A 26572-nucleotide genomic window follows, 5' to 3' on the forward strand; every position below is an offset into this window, starting at 1 on the left:
AATAAGTGGTCCAAAGATTTTTCCCGCGAAGATTCCCGCCTCCTGACGGCTGCAACGGATCGATGCTCTGACTGTCGACCTGTTTTGGTGCCTGGCGTAGTCCTTTGTATGGCGAGACGATAGACGGGCCTTCCTGGTGACGCCATCGAGCTCTCAGTTAAGTATTTGTGGGTTGCTCCCAGTCCTTAGTTGTTGGTGCTTAGTTGTTTGCATGGTTCCATTGCATTTGTGGTGCTTAGTTGTTGGTCGTTAGTTGTTATTTGACAGTTGCAATTGCCAAAAACCGAGGGTTTTGTCTTTCACGAAGATTTAGTACTTTGGAAACCCTTGAAGTTTGATACTTGGTTAGTGTGCATGATGCCTAGCCGTAGTGGTTTCATTGGTTTCTTCAAATGTTGCAACAAGGATTCCCGGTTGGAGGACTCGTGTCCGATACCTCCAGCTGGAACTCCGATATATGAGCTCTATAGTTGACATGGTGTGGGCCCTATTATATATAGTGACTGTTGGGTCCGTTATACGAGAAAGGATGGTGTCCTTAGTTGGCCACCACACGGAAGTTTTGAAATGGAGATTTTAGATAATCTAGAAACTAAATTATTTAAGAAGAAAGCTAGGCCTGCTATGTTTGATTCCCTTCGGTTGTGGCTTAAAGAGGCCAAACAGAAAGAAATCAAACAGCTTAAAAAGAATCGTAAAGAAGGTATCGTCCCGATAATGCAAGTTGTACAACAATGTCAGCGAGATAAAGAAGAAAAAGAAATAGAAGCTTCTACTAGACTACATCACATGAGAATAGACAAATGTTATCCGGTATTATCAACTAGTCTTGATAAGACAGAAGAGGACTCGAAGGAGGATCCTCTGTTAGCGTATTTGATGAAATCGCCACCTCCTTATGCACAGGGTGCTACAGCCCCTGTAGTTCCCCCTGTAGTTCCTCCTGTAGCTCCTCCTGTAGTTCCTCCTGTAGTTCCAGCGGCTGCTGGTCAGCCTGTTGTTGGTCCTGCATTTGTCCTACCACCTGGTCCTATTCCTACTGCTCCTTTGCCTGTACCCCCTCAGTCAATTGTTCCTGTTACCTCAGCCGTCCCGGCTACCTCTGCTGCCCCTACGTTCACTTCTAATGTTGTTGCTCCTGTTCTTTTTTCTCCTTCTGTTCGTAATCGTATCCCTAATACTGTCGCTACTCTTTACGCCCCACTTTCTGGATCGTTATTTCGACCCGATGTCTCTGAAACTCCTCAGAGGCGCAGTCAAATCCCTGGTGGAAGGGAGAGTGCCACGTTGGTAACTATGGCGCGTAAATGGATAAGACACCCTGCTAACTACCCGCCGCGCGTGGTCTTTGATACGTTTTCTCAGTTTAATGAGCCCACTCAGAGATTTGTGTTTGAAGAAATGTGTAACTTTTTGAGAGAAGAATGGTATAATGATGATTTAAATAATGTACCGCCCGATATGACTGAACTTCAGAGTCAATTTTCGAACTGCATGATTGTAGGTGGAGATGTACGACGCGCATTAGAGCGATTATTAGCCTTACGGCGCACAGTGTTTTCTCGAGTGTCGTTTGAGGACGATTCCGATACTCAGAAAACGAACTCTGGTCAGTATCCTATGAGAGAGGTTCCGCCAGTATACATGCCAGGTGACCCGCAAGCTAATCCTGTGATTCCGCCATATTTTCAGAGAGTTTGGATACACCTCCCATGGAAGCGATCAGAAGTTTTGCAGGTGAAACAATCTTTACCTGATCCACGCAAGAATCCGGCAGGTTATTATAAGGAGTTGTCTCAACTGGTAGACGCTACTGTTATGAATCTTGCGGATATCGACATGCTGTTTGGCAATGTCGTACCACAACCGATTTGGGCGAAAATTCGCCAAGAGAATCATTTAGTTGAGTTAGGTGGTGACTGGGCTACACTAGTAGCGGCAGATGGACGACAAGTTGGTGGGGGTAAGCCTGAGCAGTTAATTACGGAGCTGCCTCAGAAAATCATTACACTTATGAAAACGCTCATGCCAGCGATGAAGGTAAATTGGGATAAATTAGCAGCTTGTAAGCAAAAGAAGGACGAGAGTGTCTCCGATTTCTTTACCAGATTCGAAGAGGCATTTGTCGATCATAGTGGTCAGGATATGGGCACCGAGGGAGGCCAACGGTTATTTGTTGATAAATTTGTATTGAATTTGTTGCCTGAGCTATGCAACAAATTGAAAAATTCAGAAAGTGCTTGGGCGGTTTCAACTACTGCTCAAATATTAGCGACAGCTCAATACTATGAGAATAGGGAAAAGGAAGAAAGTGATCGTTCAGACAAGAAAACGAAGGAGCTTAAAACGAAGGTTCTGTTACAGCAAGCGTATCCTCCACGTTCAAATCAAAATGATTCTCAACAGCAATATCGACCACAATTACAATCTTCCAGGATGCAGTCACGATCTGACTTCTCCGACTTTAGATCTACGCTTGGGTATAATCAGTGTGCATATTGTAGAAGAGAGGGCCATATAAAATATGATTGCCCAGCTTTGCGTGACCGGCTTAACGGTGTGTCGGCACGAGGGGGTCGTGGTGGTCCTCAACAAGCACCCCGAGGTAGAGGCCGCGGTGCCCCTCAAAATCAAAATCATGAGCGCCCTCATACCCCATCAGACGCGAATAATTATTTTGACCAACGAAATGCGAGGTCCGATAAATCAGCACAGTATCATGTGGACGATTATTACGTCGAACATGAGATTGATGCAGGTAACCACTACTAGGACAGCCACCGACAGAGAGAGGGAGTAGTATCAGTTCCGGTTGATCAGAGTGGGCCTTACGTCGCAGTTGCTACATCTGGCGTAGTTGAGCCTTTTCTGTTAGACACTGGTGCAACGAAAAGTTACATCATGCATTCGAAACTCCCTGGCGCACCTTTGTCCGGCTTAACAAATGTTTCCATTGGATTCTCTGGCGCCCCTGTTAGCAATCCTGTCTCTAGCCCTTTGTCCCTTACGATTGGTCCTCATGAGCTAGAGGCCCCATTGATTTTATCTACTGGTTGTGGTGAGAATCTTTTGGGCTTGGATTTGTTAAAACGGTTATATGCGACTTTGTACTGCTCTCCTGCGGGAGTGGAGCTTACATTAGGTCAGAGAACGATCTCTCCTATGTACTTATCAATTGATAAGTTCCCACCGGAATTGAGTTCCCTTCCTGCGTCGTTATGGGCTACGGGTCCCAATGATGTAGGCTTATTGAACATCCCTATGTGACTTACATCACAAGGTGTCACCTTCTAAGCTACAATATTGTTGTCAAGAAGTAACCTACTTAGGTCACTTACTGTCAAAGGATGGGAGAAGGTTGATCCCAGAGAGAATTGCAGCGATTGCTTGAATGACTGTGCCAAAGACTCAGAGGGATGTACGTGCCTTTCTAGGTATTACTATTACGAGGAAGGGGTCCCATAGGGATGTGAAACACAAATTGTAACATAGTACAAAACAAAATTACATAAACATTAAATCAAACCACCATGTTTTAATCACAATGGGGATGAAGATAGCAAATAGCAACAATAATCATGCTTTAAAAGTGGGAAAGGTGGAGCTGTGCCCCAGGGAAGGGGGGAGTGCGTGATGATGTGAGGATATTGTGATAAGGACGGGTTGAGGTGACAGAATAACCAAAACTTCAAGCCACAATAGTTTTGATAGTTACACACATGTACACAGAAAACCAAAAGAAAAATTGGATTTCAAATCAAGATACATCATACTCCATCCAGTACATTATATGAACAATTGGGACACGGAGTTGACATTGTAAACGGTTGTCGACGTTTCGACCCTCTCTACATTGCAGGTCCTATTAAATCCTTGCGGTGGGGTCTTCTTCAGGACACGGGAGTGGGGCAGACCACCTTGATGAAACTGACTTAGGATCTAGCAAAATTTAGCGGACATCCTGTGCGATGTTTCCCGTCATTATGAGAGCAATAGGCGTAGTCTGTTTGGATCATGTACAATGATCGGGAGCCGACTGTATCTGGCAGGCACGCGAGTTCCCCCCCCTCCTTATATACTCCCCTTTCTAGGTATTACGTCATACTGCAGACAATGGATTCCAAATTTTTCATTGTCGGCGAAACCATTGATAGCCCTTACGTGCAAGGATGTTTCATCTCCTTTGCCATGGACTGAAGAGTGTCAGAAAAGTTTTTCTGAATTGCGTGATGCGTTGTGTTCGGCTCCTGTGTTGGGTACTCCTGATTACAATAAGCCGTTCACACTTTATGTTCACGAGAGGGACGGTTGTGCGTTGAGTGTTCTGACACAACAATTTGGCGACAAACAGCGTCCATGCGCATATTTTTCTTCGACCTTAGACCCCGTAGCTAGAGCCTTGCCGAGTTGTTTGAGAGCAACAGCGGCAGCTGCGGCGTCCATTCGACAGTCCGCAGGTCTGGTCATGGATAATATGCTCACGGTGATGGTCCCGCATGCAGTCGACACTCTCTTGAACCGAACGAAAACTCAACATTTGACGAGCGCAAGGTTGTCTAGATATGAGTTGACGTTATTGGCAAGTCACATACGGATAAAACGGTGTAATGTGTTGAATCCAGCAACGTTGTTGCCGATCGACATGGAATTAAGTGATGTAACACCACATGATTGCTATTTGAGAACTGAAGAAGAGACGAAGGGTCGTATTGACCTGAAAAACACTCCATTGGTAGATCCCGATGGTACCTTGTATGTGGATGGTTCATGTTTTAAGTTACCAAATGGTGATGTGACGACTGCGTATGCTGTAGTAACATTGAGTACGGTTGTGGAATCTGCGAGATTGAGTCAGAATTTGGCCCAAGCGGCTGAGTTGATCGCCTTGACGAGAGCGTGTGTGTTATCCAGAGGGAAGCGGGTGAATGTGTTTACAGACAGCCAGTATGCTTTTGGTGTGGCGCATAGTTTTGGTCGATTGTGGAGAGAAAGAGGATTTTTGACGTCGCATGGTACGAAGATTCAACACGGACAGCTTGTGAATGACCTTTTGGACGCACTTACATTGCCTAAAGAGGTGGCAATAATCAAATGTAGTGCGCATCGGAAGGTGACGGATGATGTTGGCCGCGGTAATGCGTTTGCAGATGAGATTGCGAAGGAGACGGCTAGAGATCTGACAAATCGAATGTACGTTGCGAATTCAGTAAGATGGCCAGCGGAGACTAGTATGTGTGAGGACACAGTTGAGAGTGTGAAGAAGATACAGGATGAAGCTACTGAGATGGAAAAGACTCAGTGGAAAGAAAGTACGGGAAAGTTAGACGAGAATGGATGTTGGGTTGATTTGTCGGAAAAGCAGAGATGGATGTTACCAGATGCATACGTGCTTGCTGTTGTTACTATGGCTCATGGTACATCACACATTAAGGCATATGTAAGTTGCTGTCGCCCGTATGGAAGAATGATGGAATTACTAAATGTGCGGAGAGAGTGGTTAAAAATTGCATGGTATGTTTGATGTATAATCCCGGCAAGGGCACCCCCACTCCACGTGGTCATTTTGCTCCTCCCACATGTCCCTTTGAAATTATTCAGTTAGACTTTATCCACATGGAGAGATGCAATAATTTGAAGTTCGTCTTGGTTGTAGTTTGTGCGTTCTCCAGATGGATTGAGGCTTACCCCCTAAAGGATAATACTGCCCTGTCCACAGCAAAGGTTCTACTCAAAGAATATTTCCCCAGGTATGGAATGCCGCGGATTGTATGGTCAGATAACGGAAGTGAGTTTGTGGGAAGTGTAATGAAGAGTGTATGTCGTGGTCTTGGCATAAATCAGAAGTTTCATAGTGCTAATCATCCTCAGTCTGCGGGTTTAGTGGAAAGGTATAATGGCACTCTGAAACTGAAACTTGCCAAAATCCAGACAACGACTGGTCTATCATGGCCCGACGCTTTGCCTTTAGCTCTCTTATCGACCAGAGCGACTGTGCACTCTCGAGTAGGGCTCAGCCCATATGAGAATGTGTTCGGCCGTCCTGCGAACATTTGGGGAGTCCCGAGGCCTAAAGAATTTGACAGACTTGAATATCCAATGTTAATTGACTATCTCTATGATCTGACTGCTAAATTGAGTTTGATTCATCAACAGGTCTTTGAGGCTCTACCGACACAAACAGAGGGTCCTGGTCATCGGCTCCAACCAGGTGATTGGGTTCTTACCCGCAACTTTGGACGAAAACGAAATCTTGAGCCAAGGTTCGTGGGACCTTACCAGGTGTTGCTGGCAACGAGGACTGCGGCTCGGCTGGAAGGGAGAAAACATTGGGTGCATGCCACCCACACCAAGAAAATTCCGCTCCCATTGCCAGCAGATAGTTGGATTAGAAAAGGATTCGGCTCGTCTGAAACTTACGTCCCCCTAAATTACGTGCCGTTTAGTGACGCGCAGCTCGTAGGAGATAACACAGTAAGACCCGACACCCCTGTTGAACCATCCGGAGTTAACCCTCTTTCAGCAACATTGGAGAATTCAAGTTCTGAACAATTGCGTGAACAATCGAACACTCCTTTGCCGTCTGATCCACTGTTTGAAGAGCAGACTCGCCCCGGAAGAAGTCGATACTTTCTTCGACCGCGCTAACAGACTAATAAATTCTGTTTTTTTTTATTTTTTTGAATCTACATCACCTCTATTGTTGCCATAAAAATTGTGGACATTAGATATATATATATATATATATATATATTGTGTACCTTTTTCCTTACAGCTAGGAGGCGTATATTGAATTCAACGGACTCTTGATTAAAAACCTTTTCATCTGGGTTAACCGTAAGGCCGTGCGGGTACTTCCTCCTGTTTAGCAGGTATCTGACACTAGGTCGATTACTTTTGTCGATTTCTGGGAACTCCTGGGGATTGATAATCGCTACTCAGAACGAAGTGCGTCAAGAACGTCACGGACGGTTTTTAGAAGATGGAGCCTTCTAAGCTGTTGGAAATTGAGAAAATGGTGGCGCAAAGATCCAAACTGCACAAGACATTTCGAAAAAAATGTTTTTTGTTACATGTTTTTATGTTGTTCCTAACTGTTTCTATGCTGCTGGTGGGTGGAGTATATTTTGGTTTTCAATCATTGCTGCCTTCTACTTTACCTACTCCTCCTTCTCTTGATTTAACTTCTGTTTCCACTATGTCCCCACATTCCTTCCATCTTCTGCCCCAACATGAACAGGTCAGACGTGCGGAATTTATGAACAATTCTTTTGTTCAACTTCTACATCAGCATCAGTTAGTGATGAACACTACCAATTGTTGGGTATGTGGGTTAATGCCACATACCATGGATAAGGGTATTCCGTATTTTGTTCTTCCTTATAGCCCCCAGGGGTCAGCTCGAGCATTCCAGACCATGTTCCGTAGTGCACTAGATTCCTACCCCCATCGAGAGCCTCGCTCTGCAGACCTTGGTCCTGGCCCGTACCACAAGTCTTCGGCGATAGCCATTGCAGATTTAAATAGAGATATTTTTGACGCAACACTTATCCCAGAGGAAGAGGTGCGAGCTTATAAGGATCTGAGTGAGGTCGAGTATAGTACATCAGTGAATGATAGGCAGTTTAAAAGCTCATCTCCAATCTGGATCGTACCTCATCTCGGTCATTTCTGTCTGCAAGGTCTTGGTCGCAATCCGAGAGCTCAGCTTGGGAAGAGTGCTTGTGTTGATACTTACGTTTTACCAATGCTCTCTTCCCCTGTCTTTCTGACTGCCAAGGGTACCTATTTTGTATGTTATGATCGCGCATATACGTGGTTACCTCATGACTTCTCGGGTACCTGTTATATCGCGAATCTTTTGCCTCCGACTTTCACTGTTGCCTCAGATTATCACAAAACTAGAGTTGTGAGAGGTGTCATTCGTAAAGAAGATACTGCCGGTCAAGAAGCAGGAGATTTCTTTAAGGGTTTCCTACCGTTTTGGGGCCCTATGGTCAATAGCAGGAATCTGAGACAGTTAACTCGTGTAGTGGAAGCAACTGCTAACATAACTGCAAGCGCCCTTGGCAATCTGACAGTAGAGCTTCAAGCGGATAGGCTTATGACGCTGCAGAACCGTATGGTTCTAGACATAGTACTAGCAGACAGAGGTGGTGTGTGCAAGGTCATCCATTCGAGCTGCTGCATTTTCATACCTGATAACGCTCCAACGGTTTACCAAGCCATCTCGAAGTTGCATAAAATCTCAGAGTGCATACACGTGGACGAGGGAGATTGGACGCTTCTAGGATGGTTTTGGGTCTGATGTCAACTTGGGGTTGGAAAATTCTGATGATTATAGGGGTTGTTGTGACGTTTCTGTTCACGTGTTGTCTTTGTGTGCAGTGTGGTCCTGCCTTATGTGGCCTTTGTGCTACAACGTGTATAAGAAGGCCATCTGTTACCGGCGAGACATTGATGAACAAGATGATGTTCCAGCAACACTTGAATGATCTGATGAATATCGAAATTCATTATGATTCCGACTAGTGCTTGCCTACATGAGGGCAAAAGGAGCGTCTGTTAGATCTGAGGAGCAATGAGAACCGTTACGATGCTAGCGAGGGTGGTATCTATGAACCGTAAATAACGAGATTAATAGGTGTACGCATTTTCGCTACGCTACTTAGAAGGGTTCGTCTTATTTACAGGTTTCTTCATTTTTACCCTCGGGTTCCATTTTAGATACGGCATCCATTTTGTCTCTTGCCCTCACGTAGTCAGCGAACAGACAAATGTCCGCCTCATGACCCTGTGATTCCCGAGACTGGGGGATGACACGGCAGAGACAGATGTCTCCGCAGCTGGGTAATCTTCCCACGTTGGCCTATTGTTTCAGCCTTGCATGCGCTCGGCTCGAATCCTTTGATCCTGGGATTACGTTTCCGACACAACCTCCCCACCCCTTCTCCTTCTGTTGTCTGACTTCCTTGCACCTGTTCCTGTCTCTTACTCTCGTCCTTTTACAACTAGAGTGGAATGTGCATAGCAGCAGGATAAATGTGCTTTTACAGTTGGGAACCGACAAATGTTACTGTGATTATGTTCCGGGTTTCCGACACCATGAATGAAGCCTTTTAAGTTTATTGTGGGAACTGAGTTGTAACCTTTTGTTCCTTACGTTATTGAATGCTGAAAATGTGTATAAAAGGAGCGACGCACATTTGCAATTTGAAGCAGGCTCTTGGAACCTACACTCTGTTGTACTTCCCATGACTTTTGCATCCCTGCAGTAATAAACGCTGATCTTTGACGCCGAAGGAAGTGTCCCGTGTCTCTGTCACTTGTGCGCCGAACAGGTATCCTACGAAGGTTTCAGGTGTTGTCCCCTGGCACCGCTGGTACTTAAAAGTCCAGTCCTTCAGGGTGGATCAGAGATGTGAAGAACCTGAAAGCAGAGGGGACAGAGTCTGGGTCACTTGCCATTGACCAGGGAGGTGATGAGAAGATGCCAACCGATGTGGGGTGATTTCAGGTGCAGAAGGTGAAGCTTGACTCTTCAGCCACGAGGACCAGGAGATGCTGACGACAACCAGGAGCTGGATTCGAGCTGTCCCATCAAGGATGTCGAGTGCTGTGGTGTCGGTATCCGGATGGACCCAACAAGCCTTGGCAACCGCTATCCACGCAGAAAGAAAAGATTGGCTTCAGAGCAGACCAGCAAGGTCTGATGGACTCACCCTTTAGAGTGGAGTCAGGGCTGTCTGAAGCAACGAGGGAAACCCAATAAACAGAAGAGTTACCTTCATGCGGACCCACCAGTCGACGGACCAGGGATCGCAATGGAGCCTCAAGCGGAAATGCTAGAAGCGGGCCCACGGGACACTCGTTGAGTGTAGGCCCACAATCTTCAGTGAAGATGGTGCTCCGGGATTGGACTACAAGTAGCCCAATGCACAACTTCAGGAAAACTCGGGAAGTTAATTTACTAGCAAATGTGCGCGGTGTCCAGGAGTTCTGGTTCCACGTCATTTGTGAGGGCTGCGGGTCTCAGCTTTGCTGGGATCTCGTGTTGGTCTAGGAGAAGTCTAGAAGTCCATGTCCTGACTGACAAATCCATCGGGAACCGGCGGGAGTCTTGGAAATGCAGACCGGCAAGATGCTTCTCTGGTGCCTGTTTGAACAGGGGAATCACTCCTTGACCCTAAGGGAGATTCTTCAATCTTCTAGTCGCTGTAGAATGTCGAAGTTCCAGGATATATGTTGCAGAGTTTCATCCAGGTGTAATCTAAAGTCCTAAGGACTGTGATCCCATACTTATACTAAGTTAGGGGGTTGGACATGCTCTAGGGACCCACCTATGGGAGCATCTAGGGAGAGGGGTGTTACACCCCTTTCCCTTAGTCCAGTTTCGCGCCAGAGCAGGTGCTGAGTGCCCCTGCAACCGGTTTGAACTGGGGTATGCACAGGGACACCAAGTGTGCCCCCAGCACTGTCTGAAAAGCATTCTATGAATGCACCCTCCCTGCCCCAATACACTAAAGTCTGTCTAGGAGGTGGTTACACCTCCCTGTGACAGGAAACCTATTGCCCATGCCTCCCCTGCCAGAGTTTGACAAGCAGTGTGTCTGTGGCCTCCATTTTGTGATGCCAGGGCTCGTTTAAACTATTACCGGTCAGGTAAGTGTGTAGATGTCTTCTCCCTCTAGAAGGGTGCAATTCTACCCCCGCTGCCAGAACTGGCGGGGGTGGGGTAGGATTCCAAAGTGTTTGACACCAAACGCTCCATGTTTCCATGCAGCCATTCCAAAGTTACCAGGGGGTATAATGCACTTAAGAGTATAAGGTCTGGCAGCATCACAGAACAGCCTCAGAGAAAAGATTCCGAAAACTGCAGAGGGGTTCTGCGGCACCCTCTCACACAAAACCAAGCTCTCTGCCTTCAGGATTTATAAGGCCTGCGTGTCAGTGATTAAAGGCAGATATAGGTAAACTATATCTTAGTAAGGGGTGCATGCACCACCTTACCCAGTCTGCAGTAGCAGACCTGTGGTGCCATTTTGGAAGGCTTCCCAGGGGTGGCATAATACATGCTTCAGCCCCTGGTAGGCCTCTGGGGTACCTATGCCCTTAGTACCTAATGTACCATATACGTGTACTGAAGAGTTGGGTCTCAAGGCCTATTATTTATACTGGGTGTCAACTTTGAAGTAAGAGAAGGTCCTGTAGGTTTCAGCCCCAAATATGCTTCGAATTTCCTACCTCCCTGCCCTTTTCTGGGGTCACAATAAACCTGTGTCAAACCCTTTGTAAGTGTGCTCAGACAGAGCCTTTGTGATGTGCAAGTGTGGTGGTGGCCCCTGATGATGTCAGAGGTGGGCTATCCTATCAAAACCTATGCTTCTTTGTCTTACTGGCTTGGAGCAATACACAAATCCAACTGCCAGCTACAACTAGTCATATGACTGAGGATGCAGGCTGCAAGCACCATATAGTTGGGACAAGAAAATGGCACCTTTCTAAAAGTCAGCTAAGAGGGGTAGGGCACATTTACCATCAGCAAGGCTAGGTCACTGGAAATATATAAAACAAATGCCAATAATGACTCTACTTAATAAACACAATGATTTTAATTCCTGGTCACAAAACTTAATGTGAACACTATTTATTTTCATCATTATTTGAGAAAGACTTTGGGAACCTTTGGCCCGATGTAGGTGGCGAAATACCGGTCGGTATCGGTGAAATTCGGTAAATTTCAGCGCTACCGACCGGTATTTAGCCAATTGCAATGTACGTAATACCGAATGGATTCGGTAATAAGGAATCGGTAAAATAAGGAAAACTAGTTACCGATTCCTTATTACTGAATCGGAGATACCGAAAATCCCAAAATACCGATTCAGTAAATAAGAATAGGTAAAAGAGATGTACCAAAAATTGGTAATACTGAATTTCACGAAATTCGGTATTTAAGAAGCAGTAATTACCACTGACTCAAAGCAGGTGGTAATCATGTGAACAGCATTCAAACAGCCCCAGAAACAGTCTCAACACTATGGCGGCCCTCTACGTTATTGCAAGTCGGCTACGACTACAGGCAGCAGGAATGAGGATCTGGAGAAGGGAGGAGCGCATATACAGACAGCGCATCACACTGTTTCAACTCACTGAGGCAGAAATTCATGAAAGGTACAGGCTACACCCCCAAACTATCTTGGACCTGATACAGGTCCTGCACCCACTCCTGGAGCATCCTACACCAAGGGCGCACGCTATACCACCACATGTCCAGGTGCTCTGTAGCCTTCACCTATCAGGAAGTTACCAGGGGTTGATAGCCCTGGTAGGTGGTGTGTCGCAGAGCTGCCTGTCTCGGTTCTTCAACAATTTCCTGGATGCCATGATGCAAAGGATGCATCACTACATAAGCTTCCCCACCACACAGGCCAAACTGCTGAAAACAAAAACAGACTTCTACCAAAAGGCACAGTTCCCGCATGTTATAAGGTGCATTGATGGGACACCCATGCCCACCTGCAGCCAATAAGTACGTCTACCGTAACAGAAAATCCACCCACTCCATCAACGTGCAGGTCATCTGCGATGTGACCAACATCATCACCGACATCGTGACAACATTTCCTGGGAGCACCCATGAATCCTACATATTTCGCAACAATGGGATATACACACATCTGTCTGGGGGAGAATTTAGAGAAGGATACCTGCTAGGTAAATTACTGTGACATGTTACGAAGGAATTATTTACAACAAGGGGTGGTGATGGACAGAGTCTCTGAATTAAGCAGAGTACTCTCACCCAGTCAAGAGATCAGGGCTAGATCCAACACCGTTTTTTAGCTCATTGCACCATCCCAGTTTCAGAACCTGGCTGTATGCAAATTAGTCTGTCCCTGGCCCAGTGCATCCTGGGAACAGGGCAGACCAGACTACAAAAGCCAATTCTTACACTGGGAAGGAAACAAGCTTCCGGGGACCGGTTTCTGCCATTTCAGGCATCTTCGGCCCGGTTTGCTTGAATCCTGATGGTGCAATGAGCAAGGGACTCACATCTGAGTATACCCTTCCACGCTTAGGGTGGACAAAATTATTTACAACAAGGGGTGGTGATGGACAGAGTCTCTGAATTAAGCAGAGTACTCTCACCCAGTCAAGAGATCAGGGCTAGATCCAACACCGTTTTTTAGCTCATTGCACCATCCCAGTTTCAGAACCTGGCTGTATGCAAATTAGTCTGTCCCTGGCCCAGTGCATCCTGGGAACAGGGCAGACCAGACTACAAAAGCCAATTCTTACACTGGGAAGGAAACAAGCTTCCGGGGACCGGTTTCTGCCATTTCAGGCGTCTTCGGCCCGGTTTGCTTGAATCCTGATGGTGCAATGAGCAAGGGACTCACATCTGAGTATACCCTTCCACGCTTAGGGTGGACAAAATTATTTACAACAAGGGGTGGTGATGGACAGAGTCTCTGAATTAAGCAGAGTACTCTCACCCAGTCAAGAGATCAGGGCTAGATCCAACACCGTTTTTTAGCTCATTGCACCATCCCAGTTTCAGAACCTGGCTGTATGCAAATTAGTCTGTCCCTGGCCCAGTGCATCCTGGGAACAGGGCAGACCAGACTACAAAAGCCAATTCTTACACTGGGAAGGAAACAAGCTTCCGGGGACCGGTTTCTGCCATTTCAGGCGTCTTCGGCCCGGTTTGCTTGAATCCTGATGGTGCAATGAGCAAGGGACTCACATCTGAGTATACCCTTCCACGCTTAGGGTGGACAAAATTATTTACAACAAGGGGTGGTGATGGACAGAGTCTCTGAATTAAGCAGAGTACTCTCACCCAGTCAAGAGATCAGGGCTAGATCCAACACCGTTTTTTAGCTCATTGCACCATCCCAGTTTCAGAACCTGGCTGTATGCAAATTAGTCTGTCCCTGGCCCAGTGCATCCTGGGAACAGGGCAGACCAGACTACAAAAGCCAATTCTTACACTGGGAAGGAAACAAGCTTCCGGGGACCGGTTTCTGCCATTTCAGGCGTCTTCGGCCCGGTTTGCTTGAATCCTGATGGTGCAATGAGCAAGGGACTCACATCTGAGTATACCCTTCCACGCTTAGGGTGGACAAAATTATTTACAACAAGGGGTGGTGATGGACAGAGTCTCTGAATTAAGCAGAGTACTCTCACCCAGTCAAGAGATCAGGGCTAGATCCAACACCGTTTTTTAGCTCATTGCACCATCCCAGTTTCAGAACCTGGCTGTATGCAAATTAGTCTGTCCCTGGCCCAGTGCATCCTGGGAACAGGGCAGACCAGACTACAAAAGCCAATTCTTACACTGGGAAGGAAACAAACTTCCGGGGACCGGTTTCTGCCATTTCAGGCGTCTTCGGCCCGGTTTGCTTGAATCCTGATGGTGCAATGAGCAAGGGACTCACATCTGAGTATACCCTTCCACGCTTAGGGTGGACAAAATTATTTACAACAAGGGGTGGTGATGGACAGAGTCTCTGAATTAAGCAGAGTACTCTCACCCAGTCAAGAGATCAGGGCTAGATCCAACACCGTTTTTTAGCTCATTGCACCATCCCAGTTTCAGAACCTGGCTGTATGCAAATTAGTCTGTCCCTGGCCCAGTGCATCCTGGGAACAGGGCAGACCAGACTACAAAAGCCAATTCTTACACTGGGAAGGAAACAAGCTTCCGGGGACCGGTTTCTGCCATTTCAGGCGTCTTCGGCCCGGTTTGCTTGAATCCTGATGGTGCAATGAGCAAGGGACTCACATCTGAGTATACCCTTCCACGCTTAGGGTGGACAAAATTATTTACAACAAGGGGTGGTGATGGACAGAGTCTCTGAATTAAGCAGAGTACTCTCACCCAGTCAAGAGATCAGGGCTAGATCCAACACCGTTTTTTAGCTCATTGCACCATCCCAGTTTCAGAACCTGGCTGTATGCAAATTAGTCTGTCCCTGGCCCAGTGCATCCTGGGAACAGGGCAGACCAGACTACAAAAGCCAATTCTTACACTGGGAAGGAAACAAGCTTCCGGGGACCGGTTTCTGCCATTTCAGGCGTCTTCGGCCCGGTTTGCTTGAATCCTGATGGTGCAATGAGCAAGGGACTCACATCTGAGTATACCCTTCCACGCTTAGGGTGGACAAAATTATTTACAACAAGGGGTGGTGATGGACAGAGTCTCTGAATTAAGCAGAGTACTCTCACCCAGTCAAGAGATCAGGGCTAGATCCAACACCGTTTTTTAGCTCATTGCACCATCCCAGTTTCAGAACCTGGCTGTATGCAAATTAGTCTGTCCCTGGCCCAGTGCATCCTGGGAACAGGGCAGACCAGACTACAAAAGCCAATTCTTACACTGGGAAGGAAACAAGCTTCCGGGGACCGGTTTCTGCCATTTCAGGCGTCTTCGGCCCGGTTTGCTTGAATCCTGATGGTGCAATGAGCAAGGGACTCACATCTGAGTATACCCTTCCACGCTTAGGGTGGACAAAATTATTTACAACAAGGGGTGGTGATGGACAGAGTCTCTGAATTAAGCAGAGTACTCTCACCCAGTCAAGAGATCAGGGCTAGATCCAACACCGTTTTTTAGCTCATTGCACCATCCCAGTTTCAGAACCTGGCTGTATGCAAATTAGTCTGTCCCTGGCCCAGTGCATCCTGGGAACAGGGCAGACCAGACTACAAAAGCCAATTCTTACACTGGGAAGGAAACAAGCTTCCGGGGACCGGTTTCTGCCATTTCAGGCGTCTTCGGCCCGGTTTGCTTGAATCCTGATGGTGCAATGAGCAAGGGACTCACATCTGAGTATACCCTTCCACGCTTAGGGTGGACAAAATTATTTACAACAAGGGGTGGTGATGGACAGAGTCTCTGAATTAAGCAGAGTACTCTCACCCAGTCAAGAGATCAGGGCTAGATCCAACACCGTTTTTTAGCTCATTGCACCATCCCAGTTTCAGAACCTGGCTGTATGCAAATTAGTCTGTCCCTGGCCCAGTGCATCCTGGGAACAGGGCAGACCAGACTACAAAAGCCAATTCTTACACTGGGAAGGAAACAAGCTTCCGGGGACCGGTTTCTGCCATTTCAGGCGTCTTCGGCCCGGTTTGCTTGAATCCTGATGGTGCAATGAGCAAGGGACTCACATCTGAGTATACCCTTCCACGCTTAGGGTGGACAAAATTATTTACAACAAGGGGTGGTGATGGACAGAGTCTCTGAATTAAGCAGAGTACTCTCACCCAGTCAAGAGATCAGGGCTAGATCCAACACCGTTTTTTAGCTCATTTCACCATCCCAGTTTCAGAACCTGGCTGTATGCAAATTAGTCTGTCCCTGGCCCAGTGCATCCTGGGAACAGGGCAGACCAGACTACAAAAGCCAATTCTTACACTGGGAAGGAAACAAGCTTCCGGGGACCGGTTTCTGCCATTTCAGGCGTCTTCGGCCCGGTTTGCTTGAATCCTGATGGTGCAATGAGCAAGGGACTCACATCTGAGTATACCCTTCCACGCTTAGGGTGGACAAAATTATTTACAACAAGGGGTGGTGATGGACAGAGTCTCTGAATTAAGCAGAGTACTCTCACCCAGTCAAGAGATCAGGGCTAGATCCAACACCGTTTTTTAGCTCATTGCACCATCCCAGTTTCAGAACCTGGCTGTATGCAAATTAGTCTGTCCCTGGCCCAGTGCATCCTGGGAACAGGGCAGACCAGACTACAAAAGCCAATTCTTACACTGGGAAGGAAACAAGCTTCCGGGGACCGGTTTCTGCCATTTCAGGCGTCTTCGGCCCGGTTTGCTTGAATCCTGATGGTGCAATGAGCAAGGGACTCACATCTGAGTATACCCTTCCACGCTTAGGGTGGACAAAATTATTTACAACAAGGGGTGGTGATGGACAGAGTCTCTGAATTAAGCAGAGTACTCTCACCCAGTCAAGAGATCAGGGCTAGATCCAACACCGTTTTTTAGCTCATTGCACCATCCCAGTTTCAGAACCTGGCTGTATGCAAATTAGTCTGTCCCTGGCCCAGTGCATCCTGGGAACAGGGCAGACCAGACTACAAAAGCCAATTCTTACACTGGGAAGGAAACAAGCTTCCGGGGACCGGTTTCTGCCATTTCAGGCGTCTTCGGCCCGGTTTGCTTGAATCCTGATGGTGCAATGAGCAAGGGACTCACATCTGAGTATACCCTTCCACGCTTAGGGTGGACAAAATTATTTACAACAAGGGGTGGTGATGGACAGAGTCTCTGAATTAAGCAGAGTACTCTCACCCAGTCAAGAGATCAGGGCTAGATCCAACACCGTTTTTTAGCTCATTGCACCATCCCAGTTTCAGAACCTGGCTGTATGCAAATTAGTCTGTCCCTGGCCCAGTGCATCCTGGGAACAGGGCAGACCAGACTACAAAAGCCAATTCTTACACTGGGAAGGAAACAAGCTTCCGGGGACCGGTTTCTGCCATTTCAGGCGTCTTCGGCCCGGTTTGCTTGAATCCTGATGGTGCAATGAGCAAGGGACTCACATCTGAGTATACCCTTCCACGCTTAGGGTGGACAAAATTATTTACAACAAGGGGTGGTGATGGACAGAGTCTCTGAATTAAGCAGAGTACTCTCACCCAGTCAAGAGATCAGGGCTAGATCCAACACCGTTTTTTAGCTCATTGCACCATCCCAGTTTCAGAACCTGGCTGTATGCAAATTAGTCTGTCCCTGGCCCAGTGCATCCTGGGAACAGGGCAGACCAGACTACAAAAGCCAATTCTTACACTGGGAAGGAAACAAGCTTCCGGGGACCGGTTTCTGCCATTTCAGGCGTCTTCGGCCCGGTTTGCTTGAATCCTGATGGTGCAATGAGCAAGGGACTCACATCTGAGTATACCCTTCCACGCTTAGGGTGGACAAAATTATTTACAACAAGGGGTGGTGATGGACAGAGTCTCTGAATTAAGCAGAGTACTCTCACCCAGTCAAGAGATCAGGGCTAGATCCAACACCGTTTTTTAGCTCATTGCACCATCCCAGTTTCAGAACCTGGCTGTATGCAAATTAGTCTGTCCCTGGCCCAGTGCATCCTGGGAACAGGGCAGACCAGACTACAAAAGCCAATTCTTACACTGGGAAGGAAACAAGCTTCCGGGGACCGGTTTCTGCCATTTCAGGCGTCTTCGGCCCGGTTTGCTTGAATCCTGATGGTGCAATGAGCAAGGGACTCACATCTGAGTATACCCTTCCACGCTTAGGGTGGACAAAATTATTTACAACAAGGGGTGGTGATGGACAGAGTCTCTGAATTAAGCAGAGTACTCTCACCCAGTCAAGAGATCAGGGCTAGATCCAACACCGTTTTTTAGCTCATTGCACCATCCCAGTTTCAGAACCTGGCTGTATGCAAATTAGTCTGTCCCTGGCCCAGTGCATCCTGGGAACAGGGCAGACCAGACTACAAAAGCCAATTCTTACACTGGGAAGGAAACAAGCTTCCGGGGACCGGTTTCTGCCATTTCAGGCGTCTTCGGCCCGGTTTGCTTGAATCCTGATGGTGCAATGAGCAAGGGACTCACATCTGAGTATACCCTTCCACGCTTAGGGTGGACAAAATTATTTACAACAAGGGGTGGTGATGGACAGAGTCTCTGAATTAAGCAGAGTACTCTCACCCAGTCAAGAGATCAGGGCTAGATCCAACACCGTTTTTTAGCTCATTGCACCATCCCAGTTTCAGAACCTGGCTGTATGCAAATTAGTCTGTCCCTGGCCCAGTGCATCCTGGGAACAGGGCAGACCAGACTACAAAAGCCAATTCTTACACTGGGAAGGAAACAAGCTTCCGGGGACCGGTTTCTGCCATTTCAGGCGTCTTCGGCCCGGTTTGCTTGAATCCTGATGGTGCAATGAGCAAGGGACTCACATCTGAGTATACCCTTCCACGCTTAGGGTGGACAAAATTATTTACAACAAGGGGTGGTGATGGACAGAGTCTCTGAATTAAGCAGAGTACTCTCACCCAGTCAAGAGATCAGGGCTAGATCCAACACCGTTTTTTAGCTCATTGCACCATCCCAGTTTCAGAACCTGGCTGTATGCAAATTAGTCTGTCCCTGGCCCAGTGCATCCTGGGAACAGGGCAGACCAGACTACAAAAGCCAATTCTTACACTGGGAAGGAAACAAGCTTCCGGGGACCGGTTTCTGCCATTTCAGGCGTCTTCGGCCCGGTTTGCTTGAATCCTGATGGTGCAATGAGCAAGGGACTCACATCTGAGTATACCCTTCCACGCTTAGGGTGGACAAAATTATTTACAACAAGGGGTGGTGATGGACAGAGTCTCTGAATTAAGCAGAGTACTCTCACCCAGTCAAGAGATCAGGGCTAGATCCAACACCGTTTTTTAGCTCATTGCACCATCCCAGTTACAGAACCTGGCTGTATGCAAATTAGTCTGTCCCTGGCCCAGTGCATCCTGGGAACAGGGCAGACCAGACTACAAAAGCCAATTCTTACACTGGGAAGGAAACAAGCTTCCGGGGACCGGTTTCTGCCATTTCAGGCGTCTTCGGCCCGGTTTGCTTGAATCCTGATGGTGCAATGAGCAAGGGACTCACATCTGAGTATACCCTTCCACGCTTAGGGTGGACAAAATTATTTACAACAAGGGGTGGTGATGGACAGAGTCTCTGAATTAAGCAGAGTACTCTCACCCAGTCAAGAGATCAGGGCTAGATCCAACACCGTTTTTTAGCTCATTGCACCATCCCAGTTTCAGAACCTGGCTGTATGCAAATTAGTCTGTCCCTGGCCCAGTGCATCCTGGGAACAGGGCAGACCAGACTACAAAAGCCAATTCTTACACTGGGAAGGAAACAAGCTTCCGGGGACCGGTTTCTGCCATTTCAGGCGTCTTCGGCCCGGTTTGCTTGAATCCTGATGGTGCAATGAGCAAGGGACTCACATCTGAGTATACCCTTCCACGCTTAGGGTGGACAAAATTATTTACAACAAGGGGTGGTGATGGACAGAGTCTCTGAATTAAGCAGAGTACTCTCACCCAGTCAAGAGATCAGGGCTAGATCCAACACCGTTTTTTAGCTCATTGCACCATCCCAGTTTCAGAACCTGGCTGTATGCAAATTAGTCTGTCCCTGGCCCAGTGCATCCTGGGAACAGGGCAGACCAGACTACAAAAGCCAATTCTTACACTGGGAAGGAAACAAGCTTCCGGGGACCGGTTTCTGCCATTTCAGGCGTCTTCGGCCCGGTTTGCTTGAATCCTGATGGTGCAATGAGCAAGGGACTCACATCTGAGTATACCCTTCCACGCTTAGGGTGGACAAAATTATTTACAACAAGGGGTGGTGATGGACAGAGTCTCTGAATTAAGCAGAGTACTCTCACCCAGTCAAGAGATCAGGGCTAGATCCAACACCGTTTTTTAGCTCATTGCACCATCCCAGTTTCAGAACCTGGCTGTATGCAAATTAGTCTGTCCCTGGCCCAGTGCATCCTGGGAACAGGGCAGACCAGACTACAAAAGCCAATTCTTACACTGGGAAGGAAACAAGCTTCCGGGGACCGGTTTCTGCCATTTCAGGCGTCTTCGGCCCGGTTTGCTTGAATCCTGATGGTGCAATGAGCAAGGGACTCACATCTGAGTATACCCTTCCACGCTTAGGGTGGACAAAATTATTTACAACAAGGGGTGGTGATGGACAGAGTCTCTGAATTAAGCAGAGTACTCTCACCCAGTCAAGAGATCACTCTGTTCATCACCACCCCCTTTTCTGTATCGTTTTTGGCCACTATAGGTGTGGCAGGGTATACTCAGACATGAGTCCCTTTCTCACTGCTCCATCAGGATTCAAGCAAGCCGGGCCGAAGAGGCTGAAATGCCAGAAACCGGTCCCCGGTAGCTTGTCTCCTTTCTGGTGAAGAATTGGCTTGGTAGTTTGGTCTGCCCTGTTCCCATGATGCACTGGGCCAGGGACAGACTAATTTGCATATAGCCAGGTTCTGAGCTGGGATGGGGCAGTGAGATAAATAACGGTGATGGATCAAGCCCTGATCTTTGGACTGGGTAAGAGTGGTCTGCTTAATTCAGACACTCTGTTCATCACCACCCCCTTTTCTGTATCGTTTTTGGCCACTATAGGTGTGGCAGGGTATACTCAGACATGAGTCCCTTTCTCACTGCTCCATCAGGATTCAAGCAAGCCGGGCCGAAGAGGCTGAAATGCCAGAAACCGGTCCCCGGTAGCTTGTCTCCTTTCTGGTGAAGAATTGGCTTGGTAGTTTGGTCTGCCCTGTTCCCATGATGCACTGGGCCAGGGACAGACTAATTTGCATATAGCCAGGTTCTGAGCTGGGATGGGGCAGTGAGATAAATAACGGTGATGGATCAAGCCCTGATCTTTGGACTGGGTAAGAGTGGTCTGCTTAATTCAGACACTCTGTTCATCACCACCCCCTTTTCTGTATCGTTTTTGGCCACTATAGGTGTGGCAGGGTATACTCAGACATGAGTCCCTTTCTCACTGCTCCATCAGGATTCAAGCAAGCCGGGCCGAAGAGGCTGAAATGCCAGAAACCGGTCCCCGGTAGCTTGTCTCCTTTCTGGTGAAGAATTGGCTTGGTAGTTTGGTCTGCCCTGTTCCCATGATGCACTGGGCCAGGGACAGACTAATTTGCATATAGCCAGGTTCTGAGCTGGGATGGGGCAGTGAGATAAATAACGGTGATGGATCAAGCCCTGATCTTTGGACTGGGTAAGAGTGGTCTGCTTAATTCAGACACTCTGTTCATCACCACCCCCTTTTCTGTATCGTTTTTGGCCACTATAGGTGTGGCAGGGTATACTCAGACATGAGTCCCTTTCTCACTGCTCCATCAGGATTCAAGCAAGCCGGGCCGAAGAGGCTGAAATGCCAGAAACCGGTCCCCGGTAGCTTGTCTCCTTTCTGGTGAAGAATTGGCTTGGTAGTTTGGTCTGCCCTGTTCCCATGATGCACTGGGCCAGGGACAGACTAATTTGCATATAGCCAGGTTCTGAGCTGGGATGGGGCAGTGAGATAAATAACGGTGATGGATCAAGCCCTGATCTTTGGACTGGGTAAGAGTGGTCTGCTTAATTCAGACACTCTGTTCATCACCACCCCCTTTTCTGTATCGTTTTTGGCCACTATAGGTGTGGCAGGGTATACTCAGACATGAGTCCCTTTCTCACTGCTCCATCAGGATTCAAGCAAGCCGGGCCGAAGAGGCTGAAATGCCAGAAACCGGTCCCCGGTAGCTTGTCTCCTTTCTGGTGAAGAATTGGCTTGGTAGTTTGGTCTGCCCTGTTCCCATGATGCACTGGGCCAGGGACAGACTAATTTGCATATAGCCAGGTTCTGAGCTGGGATGGGGCAGTGAGATAAATAACGGTGATGGATCAAGCCCTGATCTTTGGACTGGGTAAGAGTGGTCTGCTTAATTCAGACACTCTGTTCATCACCACCCCCTTTTCTGTATCGTTTTTGGCCACTATAGGTGTGGCAGGGTATACTCAGACATGAGTCCCTTTCTCACTGCTCCATCAGGATTCAAGCAAGCCGGGCCGAAGAGGCTGAAATGCCAGAAACCGGTCCCCGGTAGCTTGTCTCCTTTCTGGTGAAGAATTGGCTTGGTAGTTTGGTCTGCCCTGTTCCCATGATGCACTGGGCCAGGGACAGACTAATTTGCATATAGCCAGGTTCTGAGCTGGGATGGGGCAGTGAGATAAATAACGGTGATGGATCAAGCCCTGATCTTTGGACTGGGTAAGAGTGGTCTGCTTAATTCAGACACTCTGTTCATCACCACCCCCTTTTCTGTATCGTTTTTGGCCACTATAGGTGTGGCAGGGTATACTCAGACATGAGTCCCTTTCTCACTGCTCCATCAGGATTCAAGCAAGCCGGGCCGAAGAGGCTGAAATGCCAGAAACCGGTCCCCGGTAGCTTGTCTCCTTTCTGGTGAAGAATTGGCTTGGTAGTTTGGTCTGCCCTGTTCCCATGATGCACTGGGCCAGGGACAGACTAATTTGCATATAGCCAGGTTCTGAGCTGGGATGGGGCAGTGAGATAAATAACGGTGATGGATCAAGCCCTGATCTTTGGACTGGGTAAGAGTGGTCTGCTTAATTCAGACACTCTGTTCATCACCACCCCCTTTTCTGTATCGTTTTTGGCCACTATAGGTGTGGCAGGGTATACTCAGACATGAGTCCCTTTCTCACTGCTCCATCAGGATTCAAGCAAGCCGGGCCGAAGAGGCTGAAATGCCAGAAACCGGTCCCCGGTAGCTTGTCTCCTTTCTGGTGAAGAATTGGCTTGGTAGTTTGGTCTGCCCTGTTCCCATGATGCACTGGGCCAGGGACAGACTAATTTGCATATAGCCAGGTTCTGAGCTGGGATGGGGCAGTGAGATAAATAACGGTGATGGATCAAGCCCTGATCTTTGGACTGGGTAAGAGTGGTCTGCTTAATTCAGACACTCTGTTCATCACCACCCCCTTTTCTGTATCGTTTTTGGCCACTATAGGTGTGGCAGGGTATACTCAGACATGAGTCCCTTTCTCACTGCTCCATCAGGATTCAAGCAAGCCGGGCCGAAGAGGCTGAAATGCCAGAAACCGGTCCCCGGTAGCTTGTCTCCTTTCTGGTGAAGAATTGGCTTGGTAGTTTGGTCTGCCCTGTTCCCATGATGCACTGGGCCAGGGACAGACTAATTTGCATATAGCCAGGTTCTGAGCTGGGATGGGGCAGTGAGATAAATAACGGTGATGGATCAAGCCCTGATCTTTGGACTGGGTAAGAGTGGTCTGCTTAATTCAGACACTCTGTTCATCACCACCCCCTTTTCTGTATCGTTTTTGGCCACTATAGGTGTGGCAGGGTATACTCAGACATGAGTCCCTTTCTCACTGCTCCATCAGGATTCAAGCAAGCCGGGCCGAAGAGGCTGAAATGCCAGAAACCGGTCCCCGGTAGCTTGTCTCCTTTCTGGTGAAGAATTGGCTTGGTAGTTTGGTCTGCCCTGTTCCCATGATGCACTGGGCCAGGGACAGACTAATTTGCATATAGCCAGGTTCTGAGCTGGGATGGGGCAGTGAGATAAATAACGGTGATGGATCAAGCCCTGATCTTTGGACTGGGTAAGAGTGGTCTGCTTAATTCAGACACTCTGTTCATCACCACCCCCTTTTCTGTATCGTTTTTGGCCACTATAGGTGTGGCAGGGTATACTCAGACATGAGTCCCTTTCTCACTGCTCCATCAGGATTCAAGCAAGCCGGGCCGAAGAGGCTGAAATGCCAGAAACCGGTCCCCGGTAGCTTGTCTCCTTTCTGGTGAAGAATTGGCTTGGTAGTTTGGTCTGCCCTGTTCCCATGATGCACTGGGCCAGGGACAGACTAATTTGCATATAGCCAGGTTCTGAGCTGGGATGGGGCAGTGAGATAAATAACGGTGATGGATCAAGCCCTGATCTTTGGACTGGGTAAGAGTGGTCTGCTTAATTCAGACACTCTGTTCATCACCACCCCCTTTTCTGTATCATGTTACGAAGGATGCACATAGTAAATTTGATAGAACGATCCTTTAATCAGGAACATAACCCCAATGACAGAAGAATGACGGACGCAGCCGCCGGTCAGCTCTCACCACCCTATCTGCCCCAACAACCCACATTCATAAGGAATGTTCAGACCTATTTCAATTAATAACAATTGCTCGCAACATCGAGCGTGAGGACCGTGTAGCGCTTGAGCCAGGGAAGGCATAATGCTGGCTGGCTCGAGACACAACACGGTGCAGCAGCTCGAGACATAACACTTCATCCCCCTTTACAACAACATAAATTTTTTTTTAAAAAAATTAATAGTGAATTAAGTAATATAATCTTCCAACTTTTTAGGTTTTGTGCAAACACGTTTGGGACGTACAACATCACACGTGCTATCAATACACATGTCATGCCTAGATGATGAACTCCCTCTGGTACTAGGGCACTTTAAGGGACCTCTACCAGAAGAAGAATCCACAACTTTATCATAGCTCTGTGACTCTGATGTATCTTCAATCCAATCATAACTTTTAAAACTAGTAGGAGAATCGATGTTACCTCTAAACAATGCAATTCTATTCACATTCCACACCTTCCCATCACTTAACAAGGCAGAATTACATAGGACCTTAACAACTTTAAGCGGGGCAGAGTTTTTACTTTCACCCTTTGAAACAATCCTTCCTTTTTTAACTTTCACAACATCACCCACATTAAGTGCAACGCATTTTTTATTCCTGCTGAGTTTCTCCTTCCAATGTGCCTGTTACTCAACAAGAGAATTTCTCACATCTTTAGGGGACCAAGTAACCTTTTTGGTACAGTTTAACCAACCCACATTATCTTTTGTGCGAGGAGAACATCCCTTCATAAGTTCAAACGGTGAAAAACCAGAAGCATCATTCTTAGTGACTCTATACGCCCAAACAGTCTTTCTCAACTCATCCTCCCAATCTTTGTTGTTACTATTGCACAATTCAGTTATCCCCTTGATGACCCTATTAAAGCGTTCTACGCTACCATTTCCTTCTGGGTGGTAAACAGAAGTCGTTCTATGTACAATGCCCGAATCTTTGATAAATTTCTTAAACAGATCTCCACAAAATTGTCCACCATTGTCAGAAACAAGGTCCTTAGGAAGACCCTCCTTACTAAATACTTCAGCCAAGAACTTTAACACCCCCTCAGAATCAATCCTCTCAACAATATCATATTCCGGCCACTTAGCAAAATGATCCACTAGTACAATGATATATTTCTACTCACCCACAACATTATTCACAGGACCAAAAATGTCAACTCCAACCCTTTCCCAAGGCATCTCAGGTACCACAATAGGATGTAAATTGGTTTTACAAGTAACTAAACTCTTGTCAGAGTTCATACAATCACAGCATTCACAAACAATTCTCTCTATTTCCCTATCGATGCCCGGCCACCAATATTCATGTTTTATTCTACTCTTGGTCTTTACAATACCAAGATGTCCTTCGTGGCATAGGTTAATGTCTTTCTCCTGCAGAACAGAAGGTGGAACTAGTTTGCCCCCCCTGAGTAATAACTCGCCCTCCACAGATAGTTCTAGTCTCACTTCCCAGAAAGGTACAAGAGACTTCTTAATACTGTGCTTTTCTGGCCACCCATATTTTACAAATGTGCAAACTTCTTGGATTTCCGCATCTGATATCATAGTCTCCAGCCATTCCTTGTGTGTTATGCATTTTTCTTCACTACCAAAAATGCTGGCGACATACCAATCTTCCCAGTCATCCACACTCTTATCAGTCACAGGAAGGGGACTCCTACTAAGAAAATCAGCAATCCTATTGCGTACACCAGGCACATAAACTACCTCAGACACAAAATCCAGAAGCTGCGCCGAAAACCTCGAAATCCTCGGGGACACATTATCAAACCAGATGAAGTAAGAACTTTCGTAAGGGGTTTATGA

Source organism: Lissotriton helveticus, chromosome 8 (assembly GCF_964261635.1).
Source record: "Lissotriton helveticus chromosome 8, aLisHel1.1, whole genome shotgun sequence".
Classification (NCBI taxonomy): Eukaryota; Metazoa; Chordata; class Amphibia; order Caudata; family Salamandridae; genus Lissotriton; species Lissotriton helveticus.